The 13,373-nt window shown below is 34.7% G+C and overlaps 1 long non-coding RNA gene across 1 annotated transcript; it reads left to right on the top strand.

Moving 5' to 3' along the window:
• Nucleotides 1-1,102: 1,102 nt before the first annotated feature.
• Nucleotides 1,103-4,822, top strand: LOC142524593 (uncharacterized). Its single transcript, XR_012814915.1, has 2 exons — nucleotides 1,103-1,293; nucleotides 3,462-4,822. It is a non-coding gene; the product is annotated as an uncharacterized LOC142524593 (long non-coding RNA).
• The last annotated feature ends 8,551 nt before the right edge of the window (nucleotides 4,823-13,373 follow it).

The following is a 13,373-nucleotide window of genomic DNA, read 5'->3' on the forward strand; positions in this document are numbered from 1 at the left end:
ACAAGAGACCTATTTTTAACCATAATGTTGTCTCATATGTATTCTCCACAGAAAATAAAATTATCCTCTAATCATGTCATAATTTACCGAAATCCAATAATTGCTATCTCCACACTTGGTGTTCTCATATCTGTTACATTATCATCATCTAGAGTGTTCGTTTAAATCGAAAAATTGTAAATCCTGATCGACCGAACCGAAGATCAAATATTTTAATTTGGATATAAATATTAAAATCAAAGTTTATGTGGTTCGATTTCGGTTTATATATGTCAAAATCGAACTGGTAGAAAAACCAAAATTTAATTATATTAATAATTTTATTTTTATTTAGATTATATATCTTATGAAATGATATTTATAAATTAAGAATTTGTTTTTCTATTTTTAGTTCATTCTTTTTTATTTAATTCATTTAAAATTTATATTTAAATATTTTATTAAAAAATTAATATATCGTATTTTATAATATATTATAATTACTAATTTAAATAATTTTTAAAACTTAATAAACTTAACTGAAATAACTGAATCGTTTTGATAGAAAACTGAACTAAATCGAAAGAAAATGTTCCGAATTTTGGATTATATATTTCTAAATAAAAAACCGAAATAAATTGTGTAAAACCGAGCCAAACCGACCGATGAATATCCTCATAATCACTCCACTTATGGTGCAGCGACATAAATATTATAGTAGGTGATAACGGAAAATATATCCACATTTTAATTAAAAAAACTCTTAAACTATAAAAATATTTAATATATTTTTTAAAGGATCCATGTTCTGGAAATGAAATCCTTTGTATATGATGTCATGCTAATTTCAATTATATACAAAATAATTTGCCAAATAATAATATTAGCGTAATTTTATTCACACAACCTACGTGACATATTTTGTAGAGACATATTGTAGACAAACCTCATTATGCGAGTCCGTCTCCAACACTCGTGACATATTTCGTACATTTATGGCTCTCGTGCTTTTGAAACAAAAATGTTAATACATGATCAGATGAGGTACATAGTGAGCAGTGATACATAAATATTAATAAATGTTGACAGTTGGCTTTTTCAAACAATATATTCTCTCTGGACAATGTTATTGTTGGTTTTGAATGCATGAATTGGATCCGGAATAATGGTAAGGCGAAATCAGGATATGCAGCCTAAAACTCGATATGAGTAAAGCCTACTACTGAGTAGAGTGGATTTATCTGCAGAAACTTTTACTAAAGATGGGGTTTGCTGAGGGATGAGTTGAATTGCTTACGAGATGTGTCTGTTAGAGTAGATGTCCTGCAAGCCAACGGTTGGCTAGGGAATTTATTGACTCAAGTGAAATAAACAATCTTTATTTTAATATAATTTAACTTTTTATGGTCTTGTTATACTTTATCTGTATACCCATGCAAACAGCATAGATAAAGTCCTTGATTATGCTTTAATACAAATGAATCGTAATTCGATGTTGAAACTCATTTGTAAACACTGCATATTCTAAATTCGTTCCTAGTCGATTCAGCCGCCTAAAACAGGGATAAAGGCCGCTTGAGCTCGAGACTGGCATCTGTGATGTTGTGTACTGCGTTTCTTGGTAATGGCATAGAGATGTCCAAACATGCAGATGGGTAGTCATATGATGATTATACCGAACAACCCTCCCTCAGACTTTCCAAGTGGTTATCATTCATCGAGAGGATAAGTCCGTGGTTATGATTGTACACCATTAGTCCTTACGACCCGGGACAACACTGAGGCTCTATATGCTAGGGCGGTGCTTTGACTCGTTTACCGGCTCCAGGAGAGTCATCAGGTGGCGAGGTTGGGTACAGTTGCGACACATATAGGAGCCAGTGCATTGTAGTCGGGGATTCACCGCTCACCTGCAGATGTGGATATCCTATGTGATCTGATGAAATTATAGTGCGTGGAATCTCTGGCCAGAGTATGAGATGTACGTTAGAGAAGGAGTTCTCCAACCGTACATGCGATGCCACTATTTATAGTTATCACATAGTTATCGAATAATTATGCAACCCTCAATGAACCAATGGTTGCAGATTCGATCGGGATATATGAGATGAAGGGACCGTACTGTACGTTAATCATAATCGACTAGTTCTTGCAGGCACTATCAGTGATACCTAGGGGATCATGGGGCGATGCTACTAGACGCTCTTACCATGATCCGATGGGTGCAATCAGAAATGAGTTCTGACATTCTTGATCAAGGTGTTGATGAAAAGAATGAGGCTAACTAGGGTAAGCCCGAATAAAGGATTATGTCCTGAATCACAAAGAGTTGTGAACCCACGGCTAGCTGTATCCCTGAACCATTGAGGGTCACACAAGCACTTGATTATTTTGTCCCCGTTGAGATAATAAATTCAAAGAGTTGAATTTATAGAAAACATTGAGAGAATAAATTCAAGGAGTTGAATTTATATTATGATATAGTAAATTCAAGGAGTTGAATTTATGATAATTAAACTTTGAGAAAATAAATTCAAAGAGTTGAATTTATGAGATAGTAAATTCAAGAAATTGAATTTATGAAATTTGGAGAGAATAAATTTAAGGTGTTGAATTTATAAAATTTGAGAATTTATAATTTAAATATTAAATTCAAATTTTGAATTTATAATATATTTAATTTATTAAGCTCAAAGGTTGAGTTTATTAAATATTAAATTATGGAGGTGATAAAATTCAAGGAGTTGAATTTATAATAATAAATTCAAATGTTGAATTTATTATGGATTTAATTTATTAAACTCAAAAGTTGAGTTTATTAAATATTAAATTAAATATGATGGGAGATATATTTAATGGGCTTGTAGGAGTACAAGTCCAACATATTAAATGATTAAAGTTCTTAATGGACTTTAATATAATTAAAACTAGTTTGACTAGTCCATTTAATTAACAAAGCCCATTGGATTTAATTAAGGAACCTAAATCCATAATTATGGAATTTAGGTTAAAAGCTTTTGTTTTTAATATAAAAAGAAAAAAAAAGGTAGCCTCCATGGATCCCCATTGTGATTCACGTGAATGACAATTCAAATTTCTCCAAAATAGTTTTTCCATTTTTTCAAGAAAAGAGATTTGAGTCTCTCTCAAATTTTAAATCTCAAACGAAAAACTTCTTCCAATTTTCTAGTGCAAATTAGAAGAGGGACAAATCATCTAGTCGTGGACCTGATTAGAAGAAAGGAGTCCCTGAAGAAAGTTCGTAGGGATTCATCAAGAGCTAATCCGTTTATACCGGATTAGTTGGAGCCACGTGATTAATTCACAAAGGTATAAAATTTCAACACCCTATGAATGTTTATTATTAAATCATACGAGCGCCCAAAACAAAACATATTTTGATTGTCAAAATAAATAAAAATTTTAAAACTTCCGCTGCGTTTGGGCGTGTAGAAAACCGAGATCCAACAGTGTCACCACAGTTTCATACTCCTTCAAGATAAATTATTCTATTTTTGGCACAATAAAACCGACGAGAGTAATACGACAAGGTGATCCTCTTTCTCCATATCTATTTGTTCTATGCACGCAAGGTTTGTCATCTCTCATCGGGAAATCAGTGGAGTGCAAGTTGTTTAAAGGCGTGAAGGTTGCCTCTACTATTCCAGTAATCTCACATCTCTTTTTTGCAGATGACAGTTTAGTGTTTTTCAGAACAAAGAGAGCTGAGTTCTTGCAAGTTCGGAATTGTTCACAATGTATAGTCGAGCATCATGACAGCTGGTGAATTACGATAAATCAGCCATTACTTTCAGCCCGAGCACCTCATCTCAATCTATTCTAGATATTAAAGATGTACTGACAATGGAAGAGGTGAAAGGTCATGACCTTTTTTTGGGATTACCAACCTTTTCTATGCGTAACAAGCGTCTTCAATTCGCTTATCTAAGAGAGCGTGTCTGCAAAAAAATACAGGGTTGGAACTCGAAGCTTTTCTCTATGGGAGGGCGTTAAGTGTTAATCAAGTCGGTACTACAAGCTATTCCGTCTTGTTCCATGTCTTGCTTTAAGCTTCCAGAATCAATTTGCAAGGGCATTGAACAAGAGTGTACTAAATTCTAGTAGAATGATAAAGAAAGGAAAAAGAGTATGCATTGGATGTATTGGGAGAGCCTGTGTTGACCCAAATGCCATGGAGGGATGGGTTTCAGAAATTTGAGAGCCTTTAATAAGGCTTTGTTGGCTAAACAAGTTTGGCGCGTTATTTATGATCCTACTTCTTTACTGGCTAGGGGTTCTCAAGGCACGATATTTTAAGCATACTGATATTATAGAGGCAGATTTGGATGCTATTCCCTCGTATGTATGGCGGTCTTTATTGTGGGGGCGTGTTATCATTAAAAGAGTATTATGTTGGAGATTTGGAGATGGTCAATATATCTTCATTAAATCTGATCCCTGGATCCCAGGTATCTCATCCTTTAAATGCAATCCAGTTGTTCGAGTGGATCCTAGCATGAGAGTGGCTAGACTGATTTCTAGTTCAGGATGTTGGCAGGCAGAACTTGTGAGACATATTTTTACATCCCACGAAGCTGAGGCGATTCTTAATATTCCGCTCAATAACAGGGGTTGTCCGGACATCAGGTATTGGAAAGATAGTCCAAATGGGTTATACACAGTCAGACTTGGTTATTTATTGGAAATGAATAGTTTCGAAACCTCCTTCTTTCCAATCATCACATCCACTGAAGCAATGGTGGAAGTTAATTTGGAGCCTTCGTCTTCCGCCAAAGGTACGCATATTTATGTGGCGAGCATCACAGGATATTATACCCACAGCGCACCATGTGCCGACGACATGTATGTGCCTTTGTGTAAGATATATTGTGCTTCTACTAGTCATTGTTTACTATTTTGCTCACGTGTGCGTCATATTTGGAGAGACACATACTTTTGGCATATCTTGGGTAAACTTCGGTTGGCTCTTTTTGTAGATTGTGGTTTCGAGTTGTCGAAAGAGTTGTTGAAAAAGGATTTTGAATTATTTGTGATGATGTTATGGGACATCTGGTATGAGGTATGTAAGATTAATCACTCTACTATTTGATTAAAAAAATGGTTGAGAATTGATTGGGCAGTTGCATTGTTGGATGCATATCGTTGTGCAAGTATATTGGATAGGTATTCACAGTTGGATGGATATTTGGCTCCAGACCATGTGTGGCATCCACCGTTATCAAATCAGCTGCGGATGAATGTTGATGCAGGTTGTTGTGAAATCAGGAATAAATTCAGTGTTGGGGTGGTTTTATGGAATTCGGTTGGGGGAGGGGGGGTAATGGGAGCAAAGGCTTGCCTTATAGTCCTTCGAGTTCAGTGAAAGGGGCGGAATTGATGGCTGTTCGAGAAGGAATGGACTTTTGTTAATGTAATAGTTTCAGGAGTGTTTGCATTTTTTCAGATTCAATCCAGGAGATTCAGGCGGCAACCAAACCTGGTGAAGATCGTGGCCCAGATGGGTGGATCATTAAAAAAATCAGATCTTCTTGGAATTTTCGGATTTTATATCACTTCGACATGCGAGAAGAGTATCGAACAAAGCATCTCATCATCTAGTGAGTGAAGTTATTAAGAATGATGTTACTGGAGGATGGTTTAATTGTATGTTTTCATCAACCTTTATGAATATTGTATTGACTGACTCTTTTGATATGAATTAATGGATAGATGTGATTTCTCTAAAAAAAAAATTGTGCGTGTTTTCACATATATTATGAAAGTTATTGAAAAAATGAATTTTATCAAAAAAAATTCTTATTTTACTCTTATTTAGTGAATAATTTAATAAGATACAAAAATTGTTAGAAGTAGTTAATTTATTTAATGATTAGGGTAAATTGGTAAAATAATAGAGAAAATTTTATTATATATAAAATTTTAATTATATATTTGAGATAGAAAAAAAAAGTAACATTTATACGTGAGATAGAGAGATACGTAGAGTATAACAGTAGTTTCAAACAAACTAATTGACATATTTCGTAGAGACATAATAATCGCATTTTCGAACACGTTTAATCGAGAGTTGTATAATTGGCGCCTTTTGGATCATCGTTATGCGAGTCCGTCTCCAACACACAGCCATTCCTCTCAACTCCCATTTATTAACTGCATTCGCTCTCGATCTCGGCTGCTGATTTGAATCAGGTAATTTCTGGTTTGGTTTTCTTGTAATTCCAAACTCCGATTCAAAATATGTATTAGAATCGACTTGGTTTTACGAAACCGAGGAATTGATCGGAGTTGGATTTTGGTTATTTTTCACCCTTTTTTTTAATAAAAATGCTGAACTCTAGAGAGATAACAAATGGACGAGATTCAATTTTTTCTTATAAATGTTTTTTTGGGTGCTGGATTACATCAGAATTGGCTGGAAAACAAATGCTTTTGAGTTTTTGCATTTTTAACATTGATTTATTGATGTATTAGTCCATGACTTTATTATTTTACAGGTTCTCAATTGTAAAAACTATTCAATTGACTTTTTTGCATTTTTAACATTGATTTACTGATGTATTAGTCCATGATATTTATTATTTTACAGGTTCTCAGTTGTAAAAACTACTCAATGGCTTCTTAAATCCTCTTTACTGTTCGTATTGTTGTAAATCCTATGTTATATTTTTTCGTAATTTCGACTACAAAATAAAAATTCAATTTTGCAAGGTCGAGCATGAAATTTACCGCGTGATGTACTGTATATTCTAAATATGTTCATAATGTTACAGTAGGTATTCAATGAGTCAATTTGTGGCTTGAGCTTTATTGAGTCTAATGTAAAAATGATATTTATTTTAATAATATTTTATGATTTAATCCAGTGATGACATTTACTTTATCTGTATACTCATTCAAGCTGCATAGATAAAATTTTTGAAAATATAATAGGTACCATGAGGTCTGCCTCTCAACGTAAGATCATGAAACTCATTAGGTAGTGTACCATATATTCTAAACAGGTTTCTAGTCGAATCAGTCACCTAAAATTAGGATAAAACTCGCTCGAACTTGAGACTAACATCTGTTATGTAAACTCCATGTTTTATTGGTAAGGACATGAAGATGTTCATTCATACAGATGAGTGGTCGTTTGATGATTCACTAAACAACCTTCCATCGGAATGTCCAAGTGGTTATCATTTATCGAGTGGAATAGTCCACATTTATGGTTGTACACCATTAGTCATTTGACCCGGGACTACATAGAGGCTCTACGTACTAGCATGCACTCTGATATGTTTATTGGCTCCATTAAGGGTTATCAGGTGGCGAGATTGGATGTAGTTTCGAAATACGTAGGAGTAAATACATTGTAGTCGATGATTCACTATTTGCCTACGGGTGAAGATATTATATTTGATCTGATGAGTTAATAGTGTAAGGAATCTCTGGCCAGAGTAAGACATGTGAATTTTGGCAAGATGTTTCCATAGTTGCACATATCGTTTTACTATTATTACTCAAAGATATATCACATCAGTTATCGAATTTATATGCATCTCTCGATATACTAATGATTACAGATTCGATCAAGATATATGAGTTGAAGGGACCGTACTGTACGCTAACCATGACTTAAGATTCTTGCAGGTTATTAGGACTGATTAAGGTAGCTAAAGTGTTTAGAAGAGGGGGTTGAATAAACACTTTACATTTTTGAATTCTTTTTTGGAATGTGAATCAGTTGTTTGATATACTGATCCTAGAATTTTGTTTGTCGATATATATCAGTCAACTGAAACTAGTGCGCAATAAGACTGAAATATAGATTGAATACTTGGTATAAACTTAAATGATAACTAAGATGAACACATGGAATTTTTCTGGATATTCGGACACTTCAATTACTCCTACGTCACTCATTCTATCATGAAAATATGATTCACTAAAAGACTTTGATATATTAAGTCAAATTGTAATAATTCACTTCAGTTGATATTATACACTGTCAAACTGAAACTCTTAGTCTAACAACTCTTAGTCTAACAACTCTTATACAGTTATAAACTGAAAGATGTTCTAACTGATAGCCTGAATGCTACTGATAAGTACAATAATTGTAGAGCTTAAGTGTATGATCTGTAAACTTGAGAATATGCTCGTGAAGTGTATCACAATTGATTGAAGTTTTAGTTTGATTGCTTTGTGTGTTCGCTTATTTTTAGTCACTGGCCTTCTTCAACTGATTCGATCAGCTATATATAGTCTTCGATCTCAATGGTCGTATTGAATGCATTTAATGACTATTTAATGATAAATATTCGTTGAATCGTCGTGTAGTAGCTTTATCTGACAGTAGTGCGAGGTATGCAGACTGTTCTGTTCTGATACAACTGTTCTGCTTTGATGCGACCTCTCAGTCAGTCTGCTGATCTTTTAACTGATGACATGACTAACTAATTAGAAGTCAACTGATCAGTCGATCAGTTCAGATGCGCATTATCAGTTGTAACTGATGTCTTATAAGTTACGAAAGCCTTAGTTGATAAAATTTTCCAGTTCAGCTCAAAATGAATTCTTCAGTTACAATTTTGCGTCTGTTCGATCAGTTGGATTCTTCAGTTTCCTTGTGGATTAATTTGTCAAACACTGAAATCTATAATATTCCAACAATTTCCTCCTTTTCAGTGTTTGACAAAACTTAGAATTCTTGAACTAATGATAGAGAACAAAACTGATTGAAGATAAAATAATGTACGGAATCGTACATATTCACCAATAACAATTTTTTTATTGATTTTGAAAGAAATAAATACAGATTCGTACAAACTTGTCAACTAAAAGAATAAGCCTCCGGACTAATCAACTGATTTAAAATACTTAGTGTTGGAACATTTCATGTTCACAATCTTGATTTTGATGTTAACAAAACTTGTTATTTTGTTTCTAATGATTTACATAAGTGCGCAAGAAGCTGAAACTTATCAGGCTTCAAACTGATCAGTTAAAGGAGCCAAAACTGAATCTATCGAGATGCAAACTGAAAACATCAACTGGTTGACCAAACTGAATCAGTTCAACTGATACCTTAAATAATGGTTCAACTGATTGTCCAGCTGATAGATGATTTAGCAGAAGACCTTCAGAAGCCCGGCCAAACTGATGAAGAGTTCAACTGATGAATAACCGAGTTGACCAGTTCAACTGAAAGAGTGAAATCAGTTCAACTGACGAGTCAACTGATTTCACCAGCCCAACTGAAGATCAGTTCAGATGACCAGTTAGGAATCATTCAGTTGCAGATCAAGACAAGCTTATCTTAGTGGACTCCAGCTACACACAAAGATACAAATACATGTACAATCAAAGGTACAATAATGGACGTTGCAGCAAAGATTAAAGCCAAGAGATTCCTGGAGGCATGTCAGAAAAGTCGAGACACATATACCAAGGAACGCATTCAAAGCTGCAACGATCACATGTGATGAGTCTTGAAGTACGATCTCAATGCTTCTATATATACACGCTCAAGACCATCAACAAAAAGAAGAGAGAGCACATACTAGAGTGTGTGAAGATAAAAAGAAAGGGCACACATATTGCATATTAGCTTACAAGAAGCAATCAGCCCAGAGGGAAAAATTCATCGTGTTATCAGCTTAGTTTAGAAGCATATTTTCCTCAGTGTGTGAGAACACTTTCAGGTAGTTTTCAGAGATCAGTTCTCACACACACACACACACCACCACTCAAATACAGTCTTTCACAAAGACAATAAACTTGTGTATTTAGTATTTGTCACATAGACGTTAAAGAAGTGTTGACTGAAAGGTGTTGCTTTCAGTCTAGTCTAGGAGTTCAGTTAGGCAGTACTGTAAATCCTAAGTTGGGTGGGTTTGTACAAAGAGTTGTATAAATCAAAGTCTTCTAGTGAATCCTACCCGAGGGAGTAGAAGGGGTGACTTAGGAGCAGTTGAAGTCTACGAACATCCATAAACATATCTTGCGAATTTTTCTAATAACTGTTGTTTTCAAACTTTTTGGATCAGTTAGAGTATTCGTCAGTCCAGTTGTCACCATAACTGAACTGATGAGGTGACAACTGAACTGACGAATGCAAAAACTAATATACACTTTTTCAGTTATTCAATTACACAGGATATAAAAAATATATCAGTGTTTCTTAACGAAGGATTATTTCAAGTGTTTTTCGCTTGGTTTTAACTCCAAACTCGATCTAATTCATCGGTGTATACATTCTTAGAACACGAGCCATTGCAGCTCTTGGAGAATATTTTGTTTGAAGTACCTCAAGATGCTCTGCAAACGATCTTTCAATTGGTATCAGAGCTAGCTTTTCTAAGAAAGACATTTGAAAACTGATATTTTAAAATATGTTTTAAAATGTTATTTAAAATGGATTTCAAAATCCTCTGAAATATTTTATGCGTTTGCCATGAAGAGAGAGAAGGTTCTTGGTTCAGAAACTAACGTTGTAACCACTTCTCTCAATTCATTAACTTTGTTGTTGTTAAGTAGCTTGCAGGGCTTTGAGTTTAGCTGACAGCAGTTCAACTAAACTGCTCAACGGACAAAATTTCAGTTGCGAGTCTACCAGTCCAACTGATCAACAGAAGAAACCCAACTACCAGCTAAAACTGATGAGTTAAGTGGAACTTAATCATCAGAAGTATCGCCGCTTCATTGCCATATCAGATCAAATATAGATGATCAATGTGGTTCAGCATCAGTTGATTCCAGTTTGATTCAGCCTGACCAGTTAGCCAGCACAGAGATCAAGTCTAAGACAAATTAGCTGATCCTCTGGCAAAAGAGACTCAAAAGTCATGCAGCATTCAAAGCATTCAAGGCGACCAGTTGTTAGTATATTCAGTTCTATTATGTATAAACTAACTGATATTTGATGTTATTTAAAGTCTGCTAGTGATGTAGCATTTTCCGTTACAATTGTTGATGTGCGTAAATGTACAATACAAGGGATGCTTATTTGATTAAATAAACATCTTGTTCATCCGGTTAGCATTTACATAACTGAACTGCTATATTAAGATTTGTTGCCCAAAGTGCTTGATTGATACTAAAACTTCAATAATCGCGTAAATGATTTTAATTTCAAAGGGGAGTTTTTAATTCAGTTGTTGAGGGGGAGCTTGTCTTTCTGCTACTCCTCGAACTGAAAAACTGTTTTCAAATTATTTCATTCAGTTGTTGAGGGGAGCTTTTCTTTCTGCTACTCCTCGAACTGAAAAACTCCTTTTAAAAGTTTTTTTTTACTTTTTGATTCTCATAAAGGGGGAGAATCATTTTTTTCGCTTTAACTGCCCAAGTTTTGTGATTATCAAAAATGGAGAGATTGTTGGAACATTTCATGTTCACAATCTTGATTTTGATGTTAACAAAACTTGTTATTTTGTTACTAATGATTTACCTAAGTGTGCAGGAAGTTGGAACTAATTAGGCTTCAAACTAATCAGTTAAACGAGCCAAAACTGAAGCTTTCGAGATGCAAACTGAAAACATCAACTGATTGACCAAACTGAATCAGCTCAACTAAAGAACGACAACTGATTGTCCAGTTGATAGGTGATTTAGTAGAAGACCTTCAGAAGCCCGGCTAGCTGATGAAGAGTTCAACTGATGAAGAACCCAGCTGACCAGTTCAACTGAAAGAGTGAAATCAGTTCAACTGACGAGTCAACTGATTTCACTAGCCCAACTGAAGATCAGTTCAGATGATCAGTTAGGAACATCAGTTAGGAATCATTCTGTTGCAGATCAAGACAAGCTTATCTTAGTAGACTCCAGCTACGCACAAAGATACAAATACCTATACAATCACAGGTACAATAATGGACGTTGTAGCAAAGATTAAAGCCGAGAGATTCCTGGAGGCATATCACAAAAGTAAAGACACATATACCAAGGAGCGCATTCAAAGATGCAACGATCACATCTGATGAGTCTTGAAGTACGGTCTCAATGCCTCTATATATACACGCTCAAGACCATTAGCAAAAAGAAGAGAGAGCACATACTAGAATGTGTGAAGATAAAAAGAAAGAGCACGCATATTGCATATCAGCTTACAAGAAGCAATCAGCCCAGAGCGAACACTTCATCGTATTATCAGCTTAGTTTAGAAACATATTTCCCTCAGTGTGTGAGAACACTTTCGGGTAGTTTTCAGAGATCAGTTCTCACACACACGCACTCCACCACTCAAATACAGTCTTGCACAAAGACAATAAACTTGTGTATTTAGTATTTGTCACATAGACGTTAAAAAAGTGTTGACTGGAAGGTGCTGCCTTTAGTCTAGTCTAGGAGTTCAGTTTGGCAGTAGTGTAAATCCTAAGCTGGGTGGGTTTGTACAAAGAATTGTAAAAATCAAAGTTTTCTAGTGAATCCTACCCGAGGGGGTAGAAGGAGTGACATAGGAGCAGTTGAAGTCTCCGAATATCCATAAACATATCTTGTGTATTTTTCTGATTAACTATTTGTTTTCAAACTGTTTGGATCAGTTAGAATATTCGTCAGTTCAATTGTCACAATAACTGAACTGATGAATGCAAAAACTAATATACCCTTTTTCAGTTATTTAATTACACAGGATATACAAAATATATCAGTGTTTCTTAACGAAGGATTATTTTGAGTGTTTTCAGCTTGGTTTTAACTCCAAACTCGATCCAATTCATCGGTGTATACATTCTTAGAACACGAGCTATTGCAGCTCTTGGAGAATATTATGTTTGAAGCACCTCAAGGTGCTCTGCAAACGATCCTTCACTTAGAAATTATTTCTTCGACTTCTTCTTAGCTGGTCCTTTAGCAGTTGGCTTGTCTGGTTCAGTTCTCTTCTTGCTACTTGCTCCTACTATGAAACGTCAACTACTCGTTTTTCTTTAAAATGTACTAGAATATTTTTTCTTAAAAACATTCGGCCACACACACACATATATATGAATATACTTTGCACCATTTCAAATCAACTCACCAACTAATTATTTGGAAATCCAAAACCCAATTCAAAACATGAAATCGTAAACGTCAACCAAACTTAAAACTAACATTTTTCAAAATAAATTATAAACATCTTAAATCCTCTCAAAACCACTCAAAAGCATCATAAGTCATAAAAACCTTAAAGTAAACTTAAATCATAAACATAATTACGGACAACTAGCGACGGTCCTCGGGTTGTGTGCACCATCAGTCCAGCTAGTTCAACCATCAAGTTCTCCATCAACATCATGCTCACATGTATCGATCACAGCTAATGAGTCTATTGACTCAGTAAACCTTAATCCTGATAACAAGTAATACATATATTGTAACACCCTTCTTCTATGCTTGACGTGACTAATGAT

This window comes from Primulina tabacum, chromosome 14 (assembly GCF_025594145.1).
Source record: "Primulina tabacum isolate GXHZ01 chromosome 14, ASM2559414v2, whole genome shotgun sequence".
NCBI lineage: Eukaryota > Viridiplantae > Streptophyta > Magnoliopsida > Lamiales > Gesneriaceae > Primulina > Primulina tabacum.